This window comes from Mirounga angustirostris, unplaced genomic scaffold (genome assembly GCF_029215605.1).
Source record: "Mirounga angustirostris isolate CCGP_5_RB_7025 unplaced genomic scaffold, mMirAng1.0.hap1 SCAF_15, whole genome shotgun sequence".
NCBI classification, from domain to species: domain Eukaryota; kingdom Metazoa; phylum Chordata; class Mammalia; order Carnivora; family Phocidae; genus Mirounga; species Mirounga angustirostris.
In genome coordinates, this window is record NW_026991723.1 from 42,548,541 (window position 1) to 42,575,602 (window position 27,062).

At 37.9% G+C, this 27,062-nt stretch overlaps 1 protein-coding gene across 5 annotated transcripts in view; it reads right to left on the minus strand.

Moving 5' to 3' along the window:
- The window catches only part of BNC2 (basonuclin zinc finger protein 2), a 433,411-nt gene that overhangs the window by 391,606 nt on the left and 14,743 nt on the right, over positions 1-27,062 (minus strand). The window contains exon 1 of one of the 5 annotated variants that reach the window (XM_064579716.1): positions 13,135-16,642. The exons of the other annotated variants lie outside the window; for them this stretch is intronic. The gene's annotated coding sequence lies outside the window, so the exon portion shown is untranslated. Of the gene's footprint in view, positions 1-13,134; positions 16,643-27,062 lie in introns of those variants that run through there. 5 annotated transcript variants of the gene reach the window in all.

A 27,062-nucleotide genomic window follows, 5' to 3' on the forward strand; every position in this document is an offset into this window, starting at 1 on the left:
TGGAAAAGAACTGGATAGAAATATATAAACAAGTAGTCTTTTATGGTGGGCAAAATCCAACCATGGGTTTCGATCATTCACTTGGAGAAACCAAGTCACCAAGGAGATAATAGGTTTGTGGCTGGATGAAATCTCTAAAAATTAGGGCAACAAACTACAAAAACCACAACTTAGAGACAGATGACAAGACCAATGAATGGATATCTAAATTAGGAAAAAAAAAAATAGTGTCAAATGGTATCAGAATGCCATACAATACAGATGACAAATTTTGACAAAGGAACAATCTAACCACTTTACGTGGTGCGGAAAAAGCAAGGGTTAATCTATGTGAGTTTTTTGGGTTTATTCTAGTTCCCAGATAACCAGTAATAAGTGCTATGATTTAAGTGATATTACCAATTAGCCTTGGCGATGGCTACCACAACACTGACTACAACGCTTAAATTGCATTAGGTTTAATTACTGCAAAATTACATCTGGAAAGGGAAGCATAATTTTATAACCACCCTCAGCATTCTAGCTTGAGCTCAGTCCCTGTGTGATACATACTCGCCCTAGTAATTGAGGCCCTGAAAGGCACCACAGTTAATAATGTGTAACTAGCAAGAACACAAGGAGAAGCGACAAGCAGGTCTCCAAGAATTAAATTCACATCTGATTATGTGACCTCTCAGTGTCCTCCTGGCACTGCTGAGAGCAGGTACTCCAAAAGTAGCCTGGTGACCAGCCTCAGCAGGACCCATGAAACAGGAATTTGGCTGGGACTGGGGTGGGGGTAGGACAAGGCACTGTACCAATGGGGAAGGAATTAGGACAACGTGCTTGAAAGAGTCCAGCTCTGATTTTCCTACATGTCACCCACTGTGACATTCCCAGAATCCAGAGAACTCAGTCAACACATGAGTAATTCAATCAAATGGGAAAAATACAAACTCTGTTGTTCATGGTGACTCTAGTGCCTTGGGACTAAACTTAAATGTGGGGTGTGTGCAAGTAAGGGGAATTTGCGAGTTCTAATGAGAGAACAAGGAAAGAAGGTTTAGAGATTACTACATGTACACGTGTGTAAAAAAGTATTTTGTGGTACAGGTCAGGAAAAGTGTGAAAACCATATAGGTGGCTGTACTTTTTTAAGACTGAGAATACAGAAATAACCAAGAAAGAAAGAAAGAAAGAAAATGGGCCTCTGTGATTCATAAATTTCAGAGTTATGATTAATGGCAACACATACTTCGTCTAAATCCATGTTATATATCCATTCATCCAAAAAACACTTATGAAGGCATGCTGTATTGTTCATATAGTAATCAAAGATGGCAGTGCTTTACAGCATTACCTTAAGTATCTACCATAAATTGCAAGTAATATTTCCACTTCATAATACAAAATGATCTCAGGTCTAATTTCCCATGTCTATAATGATATGTACCTGCTATAAAGCTGTCAAAAAATCTACACAAAATGTAAAAAGTTAAGCTTCAGGGAAAAAAAAGAACTGAATCATAACCAGATCTCTGCATGTTCCTTAAAATGTGATAAAAATGGAGCTTGCTTAATTAATCAAAGCTTTTAATACTAAAATATCCCATACGTGTACCCAACAAAATCACAGGTAGAAGTTTGTAATTAATGCAATGAGAAATGTTGATTATATTTGATAGGAAAACCACAACAAATTATATTTCTCTGAACTTCCAGGAACCAATTCATAACACTTACAAAAACCTAACTGAAAATGCTTAGTTTTGAGTAAGCATAAATCCTTGCAAGGAAACACATATAACATGAGTACTGTCTCTTTAAGGTGAAGGACCTCCTATAGTTAGGTAGTATGAAGCCAAGAAAAAGTTCTGAAGTTTAACTCTCAGGAGCAAACATTTTCTACTTGTGAAGTAAACTCTGTTGAAAGACAGCAGACTACGGTCCCACCAGTAAAAACAGGAAAGTTTTCAGCCAGTGACAGCTTTGCCTACAGAGAAAAAAAAAGTGTCATAGACTCACTTTATTAAACCATATGCTCATTGCCCTGTGAAGAAAGCAGGGTCACTAATTAGTTCATTCTGTGAAAGAAGCCCTTCCTGATCCCGTTGACTTTTGTCCCCCTGGTTAGCTCCAGCTATTTCTGTCATGCAACTTGAAAATCACTGGAGGGAGGAAGATCGCCATAACAACCGCTGAAATGATCTTGTGGAATGTGTCTAGTGGCACTGGAATAACCTGAATATGTGCTCCAGATGTGTCGGCTGTCAGGAAAAAAGTAAACACATCTGATGGACAGCGTATGACTAGATGGCCTCGAAGCGACTCCAGAGGCTCGGAGAGGGGGAGGGGCCGCATATGTGAGCAGAGGGGTGGCGGGCGGGGCGGGCAGAGGAGAAGGGGGCGAGCCCGCTCTGCGCGAGGCCCCGCAGGACCCGGAGTCTGGGGCGCCCGGGAGGACTGAGCGCGACGGTTCCGCCCGCGTCCCTCCCCTGAGTGGCCTCTGCGGGACGGCAGCGGCCCCTGCGAATTTCCGTCTGGCACAGACTTGTGAGCATTTGGGAGCAAACTAAAACATGAATGCTGAGAGGAAAGGGAAAAAGAGAGGGAGCGGGTTCAAAATGCTTTCTGTCTTAAATATTACTGGCAACATGTTTTTAAAGCATTCTGTCTTCGGGGAAGGCTGCCTCCAGGGCCCTTATTCTCAGTCTACCAAACGAATGGTTGTGCCCTTTTGCCCTATATGCAATACTCTAAAGCGCTCTTTTTATTAGGTGACTGAGTGATTACATTCCTGATCTGAAAATGTTGTCTTTTTTGACGTTGGTATTGTTCCATAGACTTTCACAAGTTGGACAAGTGGGTTGGTTCCCTAACCCAAAATATCTTTTTAAAAATTTTTTCCTAGGGCGCCTGGGTGGCTCAGTTGGTTAAGCGACTGCCTTCGGCTCAGGTCATGATCCCGGAGTCCCTGGATCGAGTCCCACATCGGGCTCCCTGCTCGGCAGGGAGTCTGCTTCTCCCTCTGACCCTCCCCCCTCTCATGTGCTCTCTCTCATTCTCTCTCTCACAAATAAATAAATAAAATCTTTAAAAAAATATATATTTTCCTAATGAAATACACAGAAAGGACTAGAAAACATGATATAGGCCAAAACACATTTTCACCTTAGGTCCTATTCTCAGGGGTGTTTGCAAAAGGAAGGATTTATCTCTATGCCCAGTGCTTATGTTCACAAACAAAATAGCAATTCTACAAACATCTAGCACACAGTAGGTACTTGTTGAGTATCTGCTGAATCAAACTAATTTTTAGTGTATAAGATTTAACTAAAAATTCTTCTTCGGTTTTACATATAAACAGTGGCAGAGATTACTTAAAAAAATAAGTAGCCAAGTTTAAAAATACTTAAGGAAAATAAATGGGAAGTTTATTTCCCCAGGGGAACAAAAATGCCTCCCTAAAGAAAATAGGAAACACGGTATCCACTATAGTACACAAACCACCTACTTGTGATTAATCTACCACATTTTAATGCCTACTCCTAATCCAACAGTTTGTAGAATGAACTTAAGTTTTCCAGAACACGTATTTTTAAAAACTCACTAAAGTCTTATCATAAATGCTTGCATCTATGAAAAGGCTTAAAAGGTTTGTGCAGAAATTTAGAATTGATGTTAAAAGTTTTTTAAGCAACATATTCCAGATTTTTCTTTCAGAAACTGCACAATTATATTTCAATTAAATTTCTACTAGTTTCAGTAGTTTTCTAAACAAAGAATGAAACTGTACTGGAGGGTATTTATTTCTATAAAATACACCATTAAAATATAAAATTGCTTACTTAAAATCTTTAAAATTGCCATGCTTAACATTCATTAAGCTCAATAAATTTTTAATATCACCTGTGCTGAGGGATGGCGGCATTCACCTTTCTCTTTCTCTCATTCAAGGAGATTGCCAGTTTATGAATCCCCTTTCAATTTCTAAGTATCTAAGTACATTTTCCACCTTCGATAAAACTCATTTAGTGACTCAGATTCTGAAAGTAGATCACCAAAGGGAAAAAGAAAACTATGAGAAATTATTATTTGAGAGCAGAAAATGGAACAAATCTTCAACTCACTCTCCACTCTGTAATTCACACATTTAACCTGGCAGAGGAACACCCTAAGGATGCTTAAAGGCTGAAGGACTCAAAATTTGAAGAAATAGGTGCAAGAACAACAAGAGTGAATGGCACTGCTTCTGCCTTCTAGAAATTGGATTCCACTGGCAGTGGGCTGAATGAAGCCAATAACAGATTCACGGTTGTGGAAAATGTTTCATACTCCTCTAAATGAAAACGTCGTTATTTCCTTGTAACAGAAACTGTACTTCTTGACAAGCTAGACAACCTAAAATAATCATTGCTAAGGTGCAATTTATAAAATTTGTTGGCAACCTATAAAAAAAGAAATAATTTTGGTATTTGCAATTATTTGCAGAGCATACTTTATTATTATTCCAGTCTAACCTATCCCCCCAAATTAAAAGACTTCAAAACGGGCTGACAGATTTCCAAATAAAAAATTTAATATTTAAAAGCTTTTATGAGCCAAAATCATAAATGTGCACATTTGTAGAATGAAGTGCCAAATGTCCAAAAGATGGATGAGTTTCAATGACCATTTTCATTTGCCTTGACCTTAGTAGTCAACCAATAAGCAGAAAGTTCATGTATACTCAAAGAATTGGAATGTATTTATATTCATTCATGTGATGTTTCTTATCCAACTAAAATTCCTAACACTGGACTTGTAGTTAACTTTTATAAGAAGGCAAATAAAGCATTTGATCTTTCCTCAAATTCAGAGTAATGGTTTTTTTTTTTTTTTTTTTTGGAGGGGGTGTTTCTATAGAGCATCACAAGGTTGGAATAGGATGAAACCTGGAGTTAATGTAGGAAGTATTCAAGTTCCAGAAGTTATACGATACCCATATGAACAGATCTGGTGGCTAAACTCCACACAATTAAGCCTGTGGCTGAAATCAAACTTCGTACATACATTCTGTCCTGAGTTCACTTCGTGTTCAAAACCCAATCAAGTGCTCAGGGGTCAGTTTCTCAAACCACCATCTTCTCTTTGTGCCACACGAGCAGTACAAGGTCCATACATACTTTTTTTAATGTTTTTCTGTTTCATCCCACTGAGCAGATAATGGTAATACACATAACATGTTTATAACAAGACTATTAAAAGACCCATCTAGCAAGATCTAGGAAACTTTGGAAAGTTATACCAACAATTCTTTTACCATTCTATACAGCGTTACAGACCAGCACGTAACTACCAGCAAGCTAAGGAAGGCCAAGAAAATTGAATACTCAAGCAAAAAAACCAAAACAAAACAAAACAAAGTAAAACAAAACAAAAACACTTAAGAGGGCAACCAGCAAGCCAATCTACTAGAATTCTGGCTGGCCACAAGTAAAACATTGCAATGCAGTTTTCTGGTTACAGGAGTTCTGAACTAGCCACGTCACAAGATTCATTCACGTGGTACCATTTGTTGAGCAGAAACCAGAGAAGGTTATAGGAATAAATGAAACCAAACTTCAGATTTAAAGATTTTCTGATTTTCTGTTGAAGGCAACATGGATTCTTGAGAAAAGCATTTGAAAGGATGTGAAAGAGAATTCTTTAGTCCTTAAAACAATGAGAAACTCTTCAAAAGAAAAATATGATGCTATTTGATGTCCTTAAATGCCAACAGAATAAGAGAAGAAAATCCAGAAGGTTCTGGGACGCCATCAGTCATGTGTCGGACTATTAAGGGAAAAGAAGCCATGAGGCAGCACAGAATTCCGGAGAAAAACAGGCAATCTGTGAAACGGAACACTAAGAACACAATATGTTCTGCCCAATTGTAGAGGCCTAAAAGATTCCTTATCAAGAACAAAAAGCTAGAACATTTGACCTGCTTATTATAACATCATCAATCATTTTAAGAATTTCTAAAATCATTCAACCCTCTCATGCCCCGAATACAAAACGAGCAAGTCAGTGAATCCTATCCCAAGCTTACAACAAACAGAATATTCTTTCAAGGGATCTGTGAAATCCTCAAGACAAAAATGTAACAATTCACATTAATTTTAAAAATATTTCTCATGTAGCATTTTGATGGCTGAAGGGAAAATAAGCAGAAAGACTTGAACAAAACTTGAGAAAAGTCCCTGAATCCACATTCCTTGTTATTATAGACAAGGAATCAGCCTTATAAAAAGTTTAGTGATTCACCCCTTATCACAGCTATGTATCTGGAGAATTAGAGCAAAAACCCTCCTTGCAGTGATATCCTCCCACAAATCCATCCTCCTCTTGTCACATCCAACCTAACTCCTACTCCCAAATGACAACTGATGTGAATTCCCCAAATGATGAATTCTTCTTAGAAGCTCCACCTAAAGATGAGAGACAACATTAACAAAGAAATCCAAAGAACATTCTCCTGGACAATTTCAACCTTCTGTCCCTATAAGCAATTTACTATAATTGTTAAAATATAAAATATCCATTTTGAGTTTGAACTCCACTATTATTCCATTTCTTGGAACAGGTACTCCCAAGCAATGAAATGCCAAGAGAGAAGAGAAAAAAGTAGACTGAGAAGCCAAAGATCTGGGGTCATTAGCCCCAGAGTAGTAATAGTTGACTATATTCTTTTATTGTTCCTTTATCCATAGTTTATTAAGGGCAAAGAGCAATTTTTTCTGTTTTTCAATGTTATTGTCCTTGCAGGCCCATCACCAGACCCTAACATGCAGGGAATTGCTCGTTATTTGGCTGCTTGCCGTAAGGAATCATTACTACTACACATGGGACAATGTCCCCAGCCTCAGAAAGAGGATCACCTCAAATGGACTGACAAGTGCCAGAGCTAGAACTTCAAAAAAAGATGTGGGCTGAAACCTTGCTTAAAACCTTCAACAGCTTCCCATTTCACTTAGAATAATGACTAAGGGTCTTACCATGGCCTACAAGCTGCTCTTCTCCATAGCTCTACAAATCTTTCCACACCAGCTACAATAGCCTTCTGTCCACACTTCCAATGTCCCAAGCTCCTTCTGATCTCAGGGCATTGGTCTTTTTCCAATACTCAGCACCCTTCGACTTAACCTCAAACAAAGCAAAACAAAAACAAAAACCCCAACCCCAACTAATTTCTCTTCATCCTTCAGATCTTAGCTCAAAGGACTCTTCAGGAAAATCTGCCCTGATTCCACTAACTGCATTTGGTGTCCGTTTCTTTATATTTTGTGGTTCTGAGAAATAATACTCCATTTGGAAAAGTGGGGAGGAATTCCAAGGCTCAAGAAAAAAAAAAGTTTGACTGGGGCACCTGGGTGGCTCAGATGGTTAAAGCATCTGCCTTCAGCTCAGGTCATGATCCCAAGGTCCTGGGATGGAGCCCCACATTGGGTTCCTGGTTCAGCGGGGAGCCTGCTTCTCCCTCTCCCTCTGCCTCTCCCCTACCCGTGCTCTATCTCTGTGTCTCAAATGAATAAATAAAATCTTTAAAAATAGAAGTTTGACTGTCATGGGCCAATTTCAAGTCCCCTAAAGCAAAATAATGCTGATATTTAGTTTTTTAACTTCCACTCTTTTTTTTTTTTTTTTAAAGATTTTATTTATTTATTTGAGACAGAGGGAATGAGATACAGAGAGCATGAGAGGGAGGAGGGTCAGAGGGAGAAGCAGACTCCCTGCCAAGCAGGGAGCCCGATGCGGGACTCGATCCCGGGACTCCAGGATCATGACCTGAGCCGAAGGCAGTCGCTTAACTAACTGAGCCACCCAGGCGTCCTTAACTTCCACTCTTGAGTTAAACTATATTAATAAAGGATTCAGTGTTATTCATTTGTAGATCCCAAGTATGCTTGTTAGGGCAAATGTTCACTTATTTCAAACACTACGAAAATAGATCAATACTTTTATAAACTGTGGCCACTTTATTCCTTCTTTCTTCATGCTGGTTATAATAAGTGGCAGCTGGAGAAGGACAAAAAATACGCAAAGCTTAGAATCAGACTAAAGTCAGACTGCTACTCACCAACTGCCTGACCTTAGGCCAAGTCCAGTATCTTCTCTGGGCCCATTTTTTTTCTTTTGTGAGAAGAGGAAAACAATGATACTTTTTTTTTTTTTTAAAGATTTTATTCATTTATTTGACAGGGAGAGAGCGTGAGCAAGTGCACAAGCAGAGGGAGTGGCAGGCAGAGGGAGAGGGAGAAGCAGGCTTCCCCCTGAGCTGGAGCCCAATGTGGGGCTCGATCCAAGGACCGTGAGATCATGACCCGAGCCGAAGGCAGATGCTCAAACCGACTGAGTCACCCAGGCGTCCCATAGTGATACTTTCTTAAGACCATTCAAAAGACATATATCTGAAAGCCAAAATTTGTATTCCTAATATGTACCACATTTACCATTTTACAATTTTGCCTGATTATCTAAATAATAGTCTCCCTATCCATATGCAAACACCATAAGAGTAAGGGAGTATAACTCTTCTTTCCCTATCAATGACTCCTTAGAGCCTAGTACAGTATATGCCCTATATATATATATATGCGTGTGTGTGTGTGTAGATAGATAGATAGATATTTAGCACCAGCAAAGAATTTTTGTATTAATGAATTAATAAAAAGGTACTACAATATGGAGTGGATGCACCCATCCCCTTTTGTTACCTTTAATTCCTTTTTTTAAGTGAAAAGTTAACTCTACAATGGGTAGAGTTAATGGCATCCTCACCTGTGAACGGTTGGTTAATATTCTTTCACAGAAGTCAGCATTCACTGGGACAACATCAGTCATGTATACCCATGAGTACTTAAGAAAAGTCTAGTCAATAGGTGGTAATGGCTTCATTCACTAGTTATCACAAATTCTATGCAACCGTTGAAAAGGAGAACTGAGTACAAAGTGCATGCAACGATCAGCACTGTCCTTCTACACAAATGGAGACACAGTTCATACGGATGAAATGTTAGCAGCAGCAACTTCATATAATAACAACAGCAAACATTGCCTACTTTTTCTATGTGGCATTAAAATTTGTTTAATATTTCAATCAACAACTGATTGATTTTTCTGTGTCAAGCATGTTTTTGAGTTCTTTACATTAGTAACACTCAATCCTCACCACCACAAACCCATGAAGTAGGTCCCATTATTATCCTTACAGAGGCAGAACAAGCATGCACTGCCTTTGTGCTTATAAAAACTTTTCACTTGGGGCACCTGGGTGGCTCAGTTGGTTAAGTGACTGCCTTCGGCTCAGGTCATGATCCTGGAGTCCCGGGATCGAGTCCTGCATCGGGCTCCCTGCTCGGTGGGGAGTCTGCTTCTCCCTCTGACCCTCCTCCCTCTCATGCTCTCTGTCTCTCATTCTCTCTCTCTCAAATAAATAAATAAAATCTTAAAAAATAATAATAAAAAAATAAAAACTTTTCACTTAACATCTAGTTAGCAAAAAACTAGTATATGCAAGACACAGTTCTGATATATTTTAAATGTGAGATTTAAGTCTCTTGCCAAGAAACATGGATTTCAGTCAGAAGAGGTCTTAAAAGAACTGGTGTCTAAAGTTGTATTGTTTTTTTTCCCAGTCTTACCAGTTTTGAGACTTGTTCTAATAAGATAAAGCTTTTAACTGCAAGGAGCTTTAAGTAAAAGGCAGCACCCATCTCACCTAGTTAAGAATCCTGGCACTAGAAATCCATTTTACCCCACTTAGCAGCAAGCTGGAGTACATAATTATTTTCATCTGGTTGTAACACAGGGTGGCGAGTTTAATCTCTAAAATCCTACAGGGATTGGATTTAACAGTTTTAGAAATTGCCTCTAATGCTATGAATATACTGCACACCAAGATGGTCCTGCTAATGGTTCCCAGACTAGGATTGGGGGGACCAAAGGAATGGCTCCCTCCTTTTCATAATTTCCTTTCCATTCTGGGCCGGGTCTGTGGTCATTCAAGGTATCCTCGTGGCCCCGCTTTCAAAAACAATTTGTTCTGATTTGGACAAAGGAATAGAGGTCATTTTTTTTTAAGATGTAGTCAGTGATTACTAACTATTCATGTAGTCAAATGAATCCATATATAAAGTGGACCATCAGTGACATAGTCTTGAAAACACTAACGTGCATATGCAGATGAAATGGATTCCCAAACACGTATTGAATGGAGCACTGGGTGTTACACGCAAACAATGAATCATGGAACACAACATCAAAAACTAATGATGTAAAGTATCTTGACTAACATAATAAAATTAAAAAAAAGATTCCCAAACAATAACATGCCCATGAGTGTGACATAGTCTCTAGTTTACCTTGATTTTTAAAACTTTTGCTAAACCATTCTTTCTAGGAAAAAAAAATCTAGAAAACCAATTCGAGGATATAATTTAATGCCACCCTTATTTATTTATTTTTTTTTAAGTTGGACACTACAACCATCAACCCTAATTTCTCCCAGGTCCTTAAATGAGCCCTCACCATCAGGAATAAAAAGAAGACATGTTGCTAATCAACTTTTAAGACTAACACTAACAAATCCCATTAAGTAAAAATGATGATTTTCTTTAGTTTTTTGTAGAAGAGCCAACCCTGATACATACATGCAAAGTAAACTTCCCTGCTTTTTCAGAAACAACCCTTGGGCTATTCACAGCATCTCAAGTGAAAGCAAGCCACCTATATTAATGATGACAACTACATGTCTAAAAGTTAGTCAACTTACACACCTGGTTCAACATATGCTAGAATACTTTGGCTTTGCCAAAAGAAAATTTATCATACCAGAAAATCCCTCCTACATGATGTGGGGGATTACATAGGTAAATTCTAAGAGTCAAGTTTGTATAAGGCATAGAGACAGAAAAGTAACAAAACATTTTCAAATTTTTCCTTTTTACACAGTCTTGACTCAGAGCAAATATCTCAGTAGGATAAAACTGAAACACCATGAAACACAGTCTTTAAAAACCAGAATTCCACCAGACTGCAAAGTCCTTAGGGAATTACTTCCACCTCCAAAGGCAATACCCTGGCATAAAGGAGGTCCTCATATAATATTTATAAAACGAAATAAATGAAACCGCAGAATTACAGTCTTTAAAATACGTTCAAACATGTTGTCATACTGATCTAAGATATACAACACAGGGATGTTTATGCCACTTGAAAGATGAGGAACCAGGACATCAGAGCCACAACTAGCCTGTTTTTAGGGCTCTCAAGACGCTGTCTTCCACTACCATCACGCTCTGCCCCCATCATTTAAAAAGCCCAGAGCACCCATTCTTTAGCTTTTGTGCTGCTTTCTAGATTTTATGAACGGTGGTGTAAAAACACCAAAAACAGAAGGCAACCAAATCATTCAGATGCCAAACTCTGATCCACTACTGTCCTTTGCAGCTGTGAAAGTCTGATGGCTTAGGCTACCAGATGTTTACATCTACTTATATAAGGCACATTAACATTATATTATTCTGTACACAAATTTTGATTTACCATTTATTTTTAAACAAAAATGTTTCTTTGGAGGTTTTTTCATGCACAGATCTCTACTGACAGTTTTAAGTCTAGATAGACTTTGACAGGAAAAACTTGAAGCAAAGAAATTCAAGTTGTTACCACTCACTTTCCAGGTTCTGTAGATATCTCTATAAAAACTGATCACAACAGAACGTATCACACTAACCTCTATGAATTACAGGATGAAAAATCCAGTATACTTTCAGATCCCCCAATCTAGACTTCAAACTGGACACGATCTTCACCTGGTAGCTCACTGTTACTCTTAGGTAAAATCAGCTGCTGATTCAACATTTATGGAATTACTGTATGCCAGGCTTATGCAAGGTTTGGTGACTCAAACATGAATAAACATGAGTCATGTCCTTGGACAATCTTAATGGTGGCTAAGACAGATTCAAAGAAATTCAAAAAGGCAATGTATGGCCTTTGTGTGCAAGCATGTTTGCTACAGTTAATATCTTAAGGAATACACATTAAGGAAAACTACTAATTTTGTTGGTCAGTGAGGTGAGCTAACGAGTTATTCTCACACAGGTCCTTCCTTGTATAAAGGCCTAATACAGGGGCACCTGGGGGGTCAGTCTGTTAAGCATCTGCCTTCAGCTCAGGTCATGATCTCAGGGTCCTGGGATAATAAGAGTCCTGCGTCTAGCTCCCCGCTCAGCAAGGCGTCTGCTTCTTCCCCTCCCTCTGCCCCTCTCTCCACTCATGCTCTTTCTCTCTCTCTCAAATAAATAAAATCTTTTGAAAAAAATAAAGGCCTAATACATAAAAGTCATTATACCATTTCTAATACAGATTAAGTCTTCAATAACTGGATAATCTTCTTAGGTAACAAAAGATGTTAGAAACTTAAGAATTCTTAAAATCAAGCAATAATTCCTTAATAGTTTGTATCTTTATAAACCTGAAAGCTATCTTATTGCTTTCAACACTGCCGAGCCAATCGTAACTTGCACTAGTTGCTAAGGATTCCGCACCTTTTAATGCCGTTTATACTCTGCCGTATATCAGTATGGCAAGAATTACATGCCATCACTGATTTTCTTACATGTTTTCCTTCCATGTGGTACTAAACTACAACCCAAAATACCACTTAGCTTTGAAAGTTATCCTAGAATAGATAAATGCCCTACATCAAAAAAACATTTAACTATGGTTCATTTGATGGCTTACTTTTAAGAAAGGACCTATTAGGTTTGATTCACTCAGATCTGCAGGTTAGAAAGGAATACCAGGTGAGTCTATTTAAAGATTTTTTTTTAAGCAATCTCTACACCAGCGCAGGACTCAAACTCACAACCCTGAGATCAAGAGTCACACAACTCTTCAGTTCTGGCAACAGCCACTTCATTCATTGCTAGATGCCATCACTATATGCCTTTTGGGCAGCTAGCTCCATGGCCTATGATCCTCTCCCAAAAGTAGAGGTACATTGGCTTTCAGTCTGATTAAAGGAAAGCTGTCTCACCCCTACTGCAAGAAAAATGTAACCTCTGATACAAATTTGAATCGAAAGGGATCACTAAATAGGATACTCAATAAATGTGATGCATGTACCTACAAACGCGTATCCCTGCGAGCACACACGCCCACCAGCACCCCAGTGACCGTCACGAATCAGCAACTGCTCAACTGCTTCCCAGTGACCCAAGGCACAATCTCAGAATTCTTCTCAAGTAGCCGTTACCAATCTATCGATACTGCAGGAGGGCTGACACCGGTTTTCCGTTCTTCATTTTGTCTGCTCTTCAGATAAGGAGCTCTGAAGAAGTACCGAAGAAGTTACAAAGATCGAACAGCTAGTCAGTGACAGAATCTGGGTTAGAAAAGAAACAGAACTTATATCACAGTGCCTATCTGGAATGTTTCTCATACACACCCTAGCTAATACTAATTCCTTGGTTCCTTTATGTTCTGATTATTTAATTTCTTACCATCTCATTTTCACAGCTTTTGCTTTTAGATAATTCAGCACCCCTGGCATTAAAGGGGGGGAAAGCTGTCATTTCATATCCATGAAGCTAATGAATGCCCATAGCTGACCTGGCATCTCCCCTTTAAGCCACGCTAACATTAGCTGTCATTCAAAAGTTCATCCTACAGCTTGACCTTTGTTTCTGCTCAGAAGTATTCACCCTATTACAGAAACTGTTTTTCCTTTAATGTCATGATGGCAAAATACTGCAGTGTCCAAACAGGCAGATTTGTGACAATTTACTATGTAGTTTTGTCGCTAAAGCTCAAAGAACTTAGACAGTAAGACATACTGAAAGTAAAAAAGAATTGCCAGGTTGAGTGACTGGGAAAAACTGCTATTCCTATGCTCATTGCCAGCCACAAAAAACCATGTATAATCATGTTTATGAATCTGATACCAAAAGAGCATTCGATCACATTTAATTCAGCAGTTCTATTATAAAATGAGACTAAGAGTGTTCATCACAGAAGGGTTACCACATAAATGTATATTCTCAAATTGGACAATTTCTAACTTTAAATAGTATTATGTTTTTTTAAATGGCTTTTTGGGTTGAAATAATCCCACCGATCCCACCACTGTGACCACAACTAAGGTAATTAATATTTTCATTGCTCTTCAGATTCTTCATTTGAACACTGTAGTTCTCTACTTCACAAGAAATAACCTAATATGCACTGTTCTAGACAAATAACAGAGGTCATATAAATTAGAATCAAAGTACCACAGAGTCCTTTCTGTGAGCAGCACGTAAGGAAATCTGAAGGACACCCATCATTTTAAGGTTTTTATTTTAGGTCAGGCACTATGCTGGTCCTGTCCCACACAATGTCTAATTTAATCCTCACTTCCAACCCCCATGCACTGAAGGTTATTATCTTCCAAGTTTATAGACGAGGAAATTGAGGCTTTCAGAAATTCTGTCCTTGTCAAATTTCCCAAAGCACAGTTGGGATTCAAACTCAGGCCTTTCTGACTCACATGCTTTCTATCCCTGTGCTACCTAGGCTGCTTCCTACTACAATATAAATATTTAGAACATTTGCAACATTTGTGGTAAGGCAATCAGAACCATAACTAATTATTCCTCAAAATGCAGACATCTTGGCTAAACAGTATGTCCACGATCAAACCATCATATCATCAAAGGCTAATCAAATCCAGGTCATGAGGTGTATGTGTCTGTCATTTAAGATAACAATGGAACCCTTATGATCCTTGACTGGTTTTACCACACTGCGGTATTTACCATGCCTTGTTATAAACTTAAACATACAAAGTTTGAAAATGTTTAAACAATGGATACGTAAAATGTGTCAAGAAAATAAAACTTCAAAATAAAAAATTAATCAATGACAATAAGCATGCACGATAGGCACCTATTGCAGATCTATTTCCCTAGTCTGTGTCTGTAAAACATTATTTTACACATGTATTTTTTGGAGTTTCACAGGCTTTTTTACCTTACATTAACTATTTTAACATAATCACCTCCATTATGTTTTTTGGAGTTTTTTTAAGATTTATTTATTTGAGAGAGAGAATATGAGAGAGAGAGAGAGAGAGAGCATGAGGGGGGGAAGGGTCAGAGGGAGAAACAGACTCCCCGCTGAGCATGGAGCCCGATGCGGGGTTGGATCCAGAGACTCCGGGATCATGACCTGAGCCGAACACAGTCACTCAACCTACTGAGCCACCCAGGTCCCCCCATTATGTTTTTTAATATCTTGTAAATTGTTGGTTGATAAACTAGTAAAAGAATTCTCACTTAGAAACAGTTTCTCTGTCATCACAGTTTTGAAAATAATTCATGTAGATCTAAGTATAGTATTTTTTTTTCCTGTGATAAGAGAAAAGAAACTAAGTGGGCATTCAGCACTTGCCTTAGAGAGACACTATGCTAGGTATTTTCACGTTATCTCAAAATACTTCAGTATCAGTACCAGTATGCCTATGTTATAAAAGAGAGAATAGTGGTTCAAAAAGTTAAAGATGCCAAGAGCTGGGGAGTGGGGGTGGGGTGAAAAGGGACTCACCACTATCAGGTATAGGATTTCTTTCAGAGTGATGAAAATGTTCTAGAATTAAATAGTGGTGATGGTTGCACAACCTTATGAATATAACTAAAAACCACTGATTGTACACTTTATTTTTTTTTTTTTAGATTTTATTTATTTGACAGAAAGAGACAGAGCGAGAGAGGGAACACAAGCAGGAGGAGTGGGAGAGGGAGAAGCAGGCTTCCTGCCGAGCGGGGCTCGATCCCAGGACCCTGGGACCATGACCTGAGCCGAACGCAGACGCTTAACGACTGAGCCACCAGGCGCCCCAATTGTACACTTTAAAATAGTGAATTTAATGGTATGTGAATTATATCTCAATTTAAATAAGTTACATGGTCATGGTATATGTTAACATTTGGGAATCTAGGTATATGGGAATCCATTACTATTTTCCAACTTTTCTGTAAGCCTGAAATTATTACAAAAAAACAAAATTGGGGGGGCACCTGGGTGGCTCAGTCGGTTAACCATCTGACTCTTGATTTCAGCCCAGGTCATGATCTCAGGGTGGTGAAATCGAGCCCCACAGGGGGCTCCGTGCTCAGTGGGGAGTCTGCTGAAGATTCTCTCTCTCTCTCTCCCCCTCCCCCGCTCTCTCTCTAAAATAAATAAATCTTAAAAAAAAATTTTTAATGCACAGTAACGAGAATATAGTTAACGCTACAGACATCTACACTTAAAATGGCCAAGAGGGTAACTTTATGTGTTTTTTACAAGTATAAATAAAGAAATGGATAGGTAAAGGAATTTACACAAGATTCAGCTTTAGTTAGTAAAGTTATCAGTATTCAAATGCAGGCCTTTTCAACTCCAAAACCAATATTCTGTTACAACACCAAAAAAAGCTGTTTTATTAGTTTATCCAATGATTGTATTGAGATGTTACTTATGGCCACGCTAAAGCTGTATAGTAATACACACTTAAGCTGCTTTTTTATAAATGAAAACTCTACTACCAACTAAATAGGTTCTGTTAAATATGTCTGAACTTTTTTTTTTTTTTTTAAAGATTTTATTTATTTCTTTGACAGAGAGAGAAAGAGAGAGCACAAGCAGGGGGTGCAGCAGGGAGAGGGAGAGGGAGAGGGAGAAGCAGGCTCCCCGCTGAGCAGGGAGCCTGAGCTGGGCTCCATTCCAGGACCCTGAGATCATGACCTGAGCAGAAGGCAGAGGCTTAACCGACTGAGCCATCCAGGTGCCCCTCTGTCTGAACTTCTTAAAGGCTGCCATATGATGATGAATGTGTATGGAAGTAGAAGAGTAAGCTTGGATACTATGCTGTCAACCAAACAAGGACTGCCAACTGAATACTTTTCAAATATGGGGCTTTATGTTAGAATTTCTTTTTTCAATTGAAATCTCAAAACTGATTAGAAAGCAATGAGTAGGCAAAACTATTTGTTTTTATTAAATTGTTTTTATTTATGCTGAAGGTTTGGTTTTTTTTTTTTTAATTTATTTAAGGGGCACCTGGGTGGCTCAGTCATTAAGCGTCGGCCTTCGGCTCAGGTCATGATCCCAGGGTCCTGGGATCGAGTCCCACATCGGGCTCCCTGCTCGGCGGGAAGCCTGCTTCTCCCTCTCCCACTCCCCCTGCTTGTGTTCCCTCTCTCACTGTGTCTCTGTCAAATAAATAAATAAAATCTTTAAAAAATAAAAAAAAATAAATAAATTTATTTAAAAGTCCTAGGGCACCTGGGTGACTCAGTCAGTTAAGCACCAGACTCTCGATTTTGGCTCAGCTCATGGTCTCAGGGTTGTAGAATCGAGCCCCATGTCAGGCTCCATGCTCAGCAGGGAGTCTGCTTGAGATTCTCTCTCTTCCTCTGCCCCCCCCACCCCTCGTACTCTAGCTCTCTCTAAAATAAATAAATTTGAAAAAAATAAAAATCCTTTAATAGTTTAGAAATTTCTCACAAATTAATATTTTTTAATCACAAAAAAATTAGAGATGTGAGTTTCAACTTATACTGTGCTAATTTGCCAAATATTGATACACAGTATCATTGGCATTTGCATAAATGGGTATATCTGGGTTTGATTTGGGGGCCCATGACTAAATATTCTTAGTATACCAAGTGTATAACATCCATATACCCCTACAGATCACATTTACTCAAGAATGTTAAGAAGTGAAATTTGAGGTTCCATTTGTTTAGTTGCAATAAAGTATACACTTCAAAAAAACAGAAACAGGCAAAGGCAAATATATATAAAGGTAGTGGATCAACCACTCAAAGCTAGCATGAAGGATACAAGACAAAAGGAGTAAAATCAACTATAACTACAATAATTAGGTAAGGGATACGCAAAGTAAAAAGATGTAAAATATGACAAAAACATAAAATGTGAAGGTGGTTAAAAATGTAGTACTTTTAGAAAGTGGCCAAATTTAAGTGACTATTAACTTAAAATAACTGCTCTATAAATATTGTTTATTTTATGTGAACCTCATGGTAACCATAAGCCAAAAATCTGTAATAGATACACAAAAAGTGAAGAAAAATAATATAACACTAAAGGAAGTCATCAAACCACAATAGAAGAGAACAGGAGAAGAAAAAAGGAACAGAGAAGAACTACATCAGGTAACAATGAACAAAATGCCAATAAGTATATACTTATCAATAACCACTTTAAACATAAATGGATTAAATTCTCCAATCAGAAGACATAGGGTGGCTAAGTGCTTCCAAAACAAAAACAAAAACAGAACCCATCCATGTACCGCCTAAAAGAGACTCACTTCAGATCTAAATACACATACAAACTGAAAGTGAAGGGACAGAAAAAGATATTCCTTGCAAACGGAAACAAAAAGAAATAGGGAGTAGTAATACTTATATTAGACAAAATAGACTTTAAAACAAAGACTGTTAACAAAAGACAAAGAAAGATAAGGAGTTCAATCAAACAAAAGGATATACCACTGATAAATATTATGCACCCAACTCAGGAACACCTAAATATATAAAACTAAAAATATTCACAGACATAAAGGAAGAAACTGACAGCAATACAATAATACGAGACTTTAATACCACACTATATCAATGAATAGGATCATTTAGACAGAAAAGCAACATAAGGGAACACTGGCCTTATACATTAGACCAGATGGACTTAATAGAGATTTACAGAATATTCTATGCAAAAACAGCAGAACTCATATTCTTTTCAAGTGCACACAGAACATTCTCCAGAACAGATCACATGTTAGGTCACAAAACAAGTTTCAATAAATTTAAGAAGACTGAAAACATGGGCGCCTGGGTGGCTCAGTTGGTTAAGCGACTGCCTTCGGCTCAGGTCATGATCCTGGAGTCCCGGGATCGAGTCCCGCATCGGGCTCCCTGCTCGGCAGGGAGTCTGCTTCTCCCTCTGACCCTCCTCCCTCTCATGCTCTCTGTCTCTCATTCTCTCTGTCTCAAATAAATAAATAAAATCTTAAAAAAAAAAAAAGACTGAAAACATATCAAGCATTTTTTCTGACAACAATGGTATAAAACTAGAAATCAATTACAAGAAAAAAATAGCAAGAAAAAAAACAAACACATGAAGGCCACACAACATGCTACTAAACAACTAATGGGTCAACACATAAATCAGAGGGTATATAAAAAAACACCTTAAGACAAAAAAAAAAAAAAGTAAACACAACATTCCAAAATCTATGGGACACAGCAAAGGCAGTTCTAAGAGGAAAGTTCATAGCAATACAAGCTTACCTCAAGAAATAAGTAAAATCTCAAATTAAAAAATCAAACTTTACAACCACAGGAACTAGAAAAAGAACAGATATAGTCCAAAGAACCCAGACAAGCCTTAACATCTTCCACTCTTTAGTATTTCACAGTCAACTGATGAGTGGGAAGGTGTTCCTATCAGTCCGGTTGCAGGTCAACCTTCTCTCCTACTGCCAGGACCTTTTAAAATTACCCTTTCTCTTATGTGGCCCATCAACTGCAAATTCAGATTTCTGTCATCGGTTATTCTTAAAGCCAAATACGCCAATTTGATTGACACCACAAAAACTGTAAGAGGAATGAACATTTAAAAATGGAAGGATACTTTCATTATTTAACACATGGCTTTCACAGCCAGTCTTCAAAAGTTAGATGGCTTGGGCCATCTAATTTTTTAATCGAACAGGTCATGATACACTGATTAGAAAGAAACCACTGGGAATTCAGTTTTCAAAATAGAGAAATTACACCAAGAATCGAAGCCTCACATTTCAGAACACACAACGTTCAAGTTCAATGCCTTTGCGTACTTCAGTTACCATATGAAAGAAACAACACAGAGTCTACAAAAACTAATTCAGTATAAAAATAAGTTTGAAACAGATTTATTTTTAACTATAATGAAAGAATGAAAAGAAGAAAACATTAAAGCAAGGAATATTTTCAATTAAAAGAAAATCCAGCATTTTCAGTGTTAAATTTTAAATTATGAATAAGAGAAGTGCACAATCCTTTTACTATTTCTTTAAACAAAGCCAAAAAGGCTTGCTCATTAGTAAGAAAAGTCACTGTATTTCTCCCTTTAAAAAATATTTGCCAAAAATTCTTCGGTATATTCTTTCCCAAGTTCTGACTAGAATCCTATAAGTCTGCAGAACTAGATCACCGTGGAACACAACACAATGCTAAATACCACGATCTATCACCAGCATTAACTGCTCCCAGTCCTAAGACTTTAATTGCAACAAGGCTAAGGCTCAGAGACTGAAGACTGGTAAAGTCCTCTTTCAGCAGGCATGGACAAGGACCACATACTTTCATACACGCTGGTGCATACAAAAAACTCTGTGGCTCCAGTCACAAGCATGTCCGAGACAGGATTTTTAAGTTAAGTCTATGAAAATTCTACTTGATGCATTTTCATAGAATTTGCCCCATGTTATTTTAGAACAATCCATGAAGATTAAATGACCACAGCACCAGAAGTTCTGCCACAAGCTAAAGTCTTCTGACAAACTTTTGGTAAAAAGAAATCCTGTAAAATTTTGCTACCACAACACTAGACCATCAATTTCCAATTCATAGATTGGAAATTTCTCAGTCAGAACGGTATTAGTGTGTAATTGCTGGGTGGTAAAGACATGCACCTTGAAGAATCCCTGAAATTCTTCCTCCCAAAGTACACTCTTTCTGCAAAATACGAAGTGGAGGATATATTTAAAATGGTAATATCTGTTTACAATGTCAAGCTGCTACATGGTGGAAAACTCGATTTCTACAGCAGGTCCTGAAGATAAAACTAAATGTTAAATTGTATGCTGCGGTAGGTCTACTTTCCAATTACTAGAAGTAAGCATACAAGAGATATAATTAGTTATGACACTGGGACAGGCATACATGTTTCAACACACACGCGGCTCAGAGCAAAGTTTTTGGCATTATATGACAGAGGACTTAAACCAAAGACTCAAAGAAAGGTTATGCAGCATATGTGTGTGTGTGTGTGTGTTTTAATTTAAAACTTGCCACATCAAATTATTACTTTTAAGTTATAGCATATTTTGATTTGTTTAAACATCTCTTTAAAGGTTTTTCAAGGAAAAAAAAAAAAAAAACCACCCTGAGGCTTTCATTGCACCTACATTTAAATTAAGGAAGTTGACTTTATAAAGTTCATTTGGTAAAAAAGAATCACCTTCCCCCAAAAAAGGCTGCATGTTGACCAACATTTAGAAAATTTGATAGTTCTAGTCATGGGTATAAAACACTAAATTCTAAAAACAGAATATACAAGGCAATATAATTTAACTTTGACAATTAAAAGTTTGTCTGAGATATACCACCAAGATACCTCAAAACCATAATCCTTGAACTAAGCTTTAAAACTTAAAACTTTTTTTAAAAAAGATTTTATTTATTTATTTGAGAGAGAATGAGAGAGAGCACATGAGAGGGGGGAGGGTCAGAGGGAGAAGCAGACTCCCTGCCGAGCAGGGAGCCCGATGCGGGACTCGATCCAGGGACTCCAGGATCATGACCTGAGCCGAAGGCAGTCGCTTGACCAACTGAGCCACCCAGGCACCCAAAATTAAAACATTTTTAGGAGGGTTCTCATCACAGGAGAAATCTTTTTCTTTTCTCTTTATCATATCTATATGAGATGCTGAATGTTAACTAACCCTACTGTGGTAATCAAATCATAATATATATAAATCAAACCATCATACTGTACACCGTAAACTTATACAGTGATGTGTATCAACTATTTCTCAATCACATTGGAAAAAAATTAAATTATTAAATTATTAAATAATTCCAACCTCTACTTAGGATCATTTATTCCTTGATAAACACGGAAAAATGAAAAGATCAAAATAATATACCTGATAACCTACAGAGCAATATATTTGGTAGACGTATAAACAGTTAATTACAATAAAGTGTGATTAAGCTCAGCTGAGGAGCAAATTCAGGAAACTGAAGACACAGATTACATATAGGCATACAAAATTGAAATTCTGTAAGATCCTACTATGTTTAATCTCAAAGGACTATAACAAGAAATATTCTTTTTTTTTTTTTAAAGATTTTATTTATTTATTTGACAGAGAGAGAGATAGCGAGAGCAGGAACACAAGCAGGGGGAGTGGGAGAGCGAGAAGCAGGCTTCCTGCCGAGCAGGGAGCCCGATGTGGGACTCGATCCCAGGACCCTGAGATCATGACCTGAGCCGAAGGCAGACGCTCAATGACTGAGCCACCCAGGCGCCCAACAAGAAATATTCTAAAATATCATTTTCTAAGGAAAGACCTCAGTTTAGGCATGGATTCAAAGACTTTATTAAAATAAAACCTGGGGCGCCTCGGTGGCTCCCTGGGTTAAGCATCTGACTCTTGATTTCGGCTCAGGTCATGATCTCAGGATCGTGAGACAGAGCCAATGTGGGGCTCTGCACTCAGTGGGGAGTCTGCTTGAGATTCTCCCTCTACCCTTCCCCATGCTTGCATGCGTGCTCTCTCTCTCTCAAATAAATAAATCTTTTAAAAAATAAAATAAAACCTGGGACACCTGGATGGCTCAGTTGGTTAAGCGACTGCCTTCGGCTCAGGTCATGATCCTGGAGTCCCAGGATCGAGTCCCACATCGGGCTCCCTGCTCTGCAGGGAGTCTGCTTCTCCCTCTGACCCTCCCCTCTCTCATGTGTGCTCTCTCTCACTCATTCTCTCTCTAATAAAATCTTAAAAAAAAATAAAATAAAATAAACCTATGATGCAGTAACTTCTAAAAACACAACAAAATTCGTCTTTTACGGTATTCGAGAAATACCCAATATCAGTAAGTGTACCTTTTTTCCTTAGTATGTTATCAAATATAAACTTCTTTTCCTGAGAAAAGTAACCCCAAAACAAAAGTTTTAAATAGAAAGGTCCAAAATATCAAGGTGAAGAGAAGACACTGAAAAATGGGAAGTAGACTTCAAGCTGGAGAGCTTCCCTCTTCCAAGTCATATACTGTCCTCAATCTGCACATTAAATACCATCAATGAAGTCAGGTAGAGTGAAGAGGAGGTATTGTGAATGGGTGTTGGAAAACATAAAGCTTGTAATTAAGTGCATTCTCAAGTGTAATAATCCACCCTGGAACAAGATAAAAACATTCAGAACCCATCCAAGGTAAAAGCAGCTAGACCTTATACTCCCACAGGGTTTGCATTACATGACAACGAATTATGACAAATCCCATCTCATGGGCCAAATGGTCCATGAAGACAGCACACGTGGTCCCTCCAAAGACAGTGTAAATGACGCACTTAGGCTTTGAGTGCACAGCCTTCTACCATATAACAGGGCCTGGGACAGGGCCTCTCTACCCTCACAGCACCCTGTAAGAAGCCTAACATACTAGTTATGTACAAAACTTTTGGATTTGTTTAAAAGGAAACACCTAGCAGATTACAGTTAACACAGAAGAAGTTGACCCTAATGTTTACTTCCAACACAAATGTCGGTGTTAAATTTCCTTCAAATCAGAAAGTTCCACAGTCTCAGAGAACCCTGGAGGAATGAAGAAAAAGATCTAGAATTAATTTTTCTGGAGTTGAATTTATTTCATTCCTTATTTCTTGAACTATCATTCCTGAAAAAAATATCTATAAACTTTCTAGATAGGGTACATCTTCACAAGATAGACTGAATTTTCAAAATTGCTTGTATTATTTTTAATGACAAGATTTTGCCAAGATCTACAGATCCCATGCAAAATTTTTTTTCCCCGGGAATCTGCATTTTATTTTATTTATTTATTTTTAAAGATTTTATTTATTTGACAGAGACACAGCGAGAGAGGGAACACAAGCAGGGGGATCCCATGCAAAATTAGCATTTTATGATGAGGAGGGTAAAGAGGAATTGAAAAGAAATTCAACACAGGATTTTCCAAGAAGGCATTAACTAATACTTTTCTTAATTGATAACCAGAAGTCATCATAAAGATACTGGGGATACCCTGAACCACAACTTATAGGAATTCAAAACCAAATCTTTAAGAACGAAAAAATGAAAGAAAATCCTGTTCCTCTTGAGCAGCTACTTTCCCCTTTGACTCCTGTCATACAGATATGGGTAAGACTGCCTTAAAAAGTTTATGTGCACGGGGCACCTGGGTGGCTCAGTCGTTAAGCGTCTGCCTTCGGCTTGGGTCATGATTCCGGGGTCCTGGGATCGAGCCCCGCATCGGGCTCCCTGCTCGGTGGGAAGCCTGCTTCTCCCTCTCCCCCTACTTGTGTTCCCTCTCTCGCTGTGTCTCTCTCTGTCAAATAAATAAATAAAATCTTTAAAAAAAAAAAAAAAGTTTATGTGCACAAATTTGTACTTTACTAGCTTTCTTTCTCTTGTCCCTATTTATTTATGCCTGACACACACAGATTTGCTGCACTAAATATACAAGCTATGTGACAATCACTCTAATTTGTAGCCAAAGAACTCTATATAAATCACATCTTAGTCAAAATTTTTCTTTGTATCCCTTGCCTTCAGGGGCCTTCTCAGGCCACAGCTTAGAATAATTTTACTGAAATTCCACAAGATTTATCCTGAAGTAGAATTTATTAGGTATTTGCCATATGAAGCAGAGTTACTTAAGAGTACAAAATACTAACAAAATTTGGTAGGTGGAAAGATGTTTATAAGCATGCATGTATGTATGCATGACTCCATATATGCATAAAGTCTCACACCAATTCTTATATAGCCAAATGAGTTTCTATGAATTTAAAGAAGGTTCACTGGTGGTAGGGGAAAAAAAAAAAAATCAATGTTTCTATTGTCACCTCAGGACATTGCACTTTTCCAATACCACTACTACTGTTCAAAACGGTTCTGGAATTCATTTGTAACTACTTCCAGAACCAATTTATAAAAATCAATTGTGCTCTTTTTTCTTACCCAAAATGGATTCATCTGGATTTATCCACCCACCATGTTAGTCAGGCTTAACTTTTGTTTGGATGATTCAGAAAATCAAAATTTATTTCATAAAAAATTTGCCAGCACTAAAGATGTAATAATTAAGATACAGGCTGTCCAAAGCCAATGTCCAATGGACAGCTCTAAAAACATTTTAAGCTGTGACACCATTTTAAGCTAAGGCGACTATTTCATAAAGAGTAATATTTACTTGTATCCATTTATTTATGGTTTTCAAGTTTCCTTAGTTTACTAGTATCTTATTTACTTCAATGCTTCACTCAAGTTTATGAATCCTTTCAAATATTTTATTAACAAGTGCTTCAAGTGTGATAAAACTTCATTTAACTTAAGGTATTACAACGAAGACCTAACTAGACTTCCTTCAAAACTGTGTCTTCAAAATTTCATGTAATTACACAATGGAAGTGTAAAGCTTAGTCACAGGCGTAAATCGTATGGTGTGTAAACTGTATCTCAATAAAGATGTTTAAAAAAACTGAAGTCACAGAAAACCAAAGTATCCAGGTTCAGCTTCATTAAAAGCCTAAATTATTCAAGATGAGGAAAAAATAGCTCACATACCTCCACATAAAAGTCAGTATAGATATAAAGGGCCCTAGAACAAGCACACTTTAACTCACGAGAGTTAAAAATTCCATTAGAGGTTGGAATATTAGGGAATATATATTCATAAACACATGTATGCTGAATTTCATATATGTCTCACTCTCAACCCAACATTAGACGTGAGTGATTTTCTGAATAATGAGGAAGATTTTACACACTCTCACCAGTGGTATCACCACCCTATTGGTATTCAACAGCACAAAATCTATGAAATAGCCTGACTATAGAGTTACAATTTGCTTTAAACAAAGTTAGCCATGCTTGTCCAGATCAGGCTCAAGTCAAAGTCTGTGTTTTTTTTGATTGCACAATATATCCCTTACGTATCTACTAAATTAAAACATCATGTACACTGTTAAAACACAGAAAAAGGAAGGATGAGATAAATCAAATTTCTAATATATTTTTCTCATATCTTATAAGACAATTTTTGCCAAATTGTTGGGAGGTTTACATGCATAGAAACTACCATTCCAATAAGCAGTTCAGAAAACTGCAATAGCAGATGCCATAAATAACCCTCCACAGAATAACTAAGACCTGATAAAAATTGATAAAGAATGTGTGTGAATGAATGTATATAAAAAAAATCTGGGGGCGCCTGGGTGGCTCAGTTGGTTAAGCGACTGCCTTCGGCTCAGGTCATGATCCTGGAGTCCCGGGATCGAGTCCCGCGTCGGGCTCCCTGCTCGGCAGGGAGTCTGCTTCTCCCTCTGACCCTCCTCCCTCTCATGCTCTCTGTCTCTCATTCTCTCTCTCTCAAATAAATAAATAAAATCTTTAAAAAAAAAAAAAAATCTGTTGAGTGTTTCCGACAATAGGCTTTGCTACAGGTAGAGGAAATTGAGAAATTAACAAGACAAGCAAAGGTCCCTGCGTTCTTACTGAGCTTGGTATCCCAGCAGGGAGGGGAGAGGTAATAAACTACATATAAACAAATATATATATTTTCAAACGGTGACAAATGCTATCAACAAACAAAGCAGAGTAAAAGGTCAGAGAAACATACAATGTGGAGACAGCAGGGGGAAGAAAATTGTCAGGCAGTGCTCTTTGAAGGAGTGACACTTGAGAGACCTAAATGAAATGAGGAAGGAAGCCATGCACAAAAGGTGGGAGAAGAGCATTCCAGGCAGATGGAAAAACATGTGCAAAGGCCTGAGGTAGGTACAAATTTGGCACGTTCAGTAAAAGCTAGGTCAGTATGATAGCAGAGTGAACAGTGATAGAAAATAGTGATGGAATCTTAGGTAGGGATCTCTCTCATCTTACATATGCTTTTCAGTTACAATAGGGTTTGATTACACTGCAGGTGTGATAGGAAGTCACTGGAAGGTTCTGAGACAAGAAGTAATTTCTCTGTCAAGAGTGGTCTAAGTGTAGT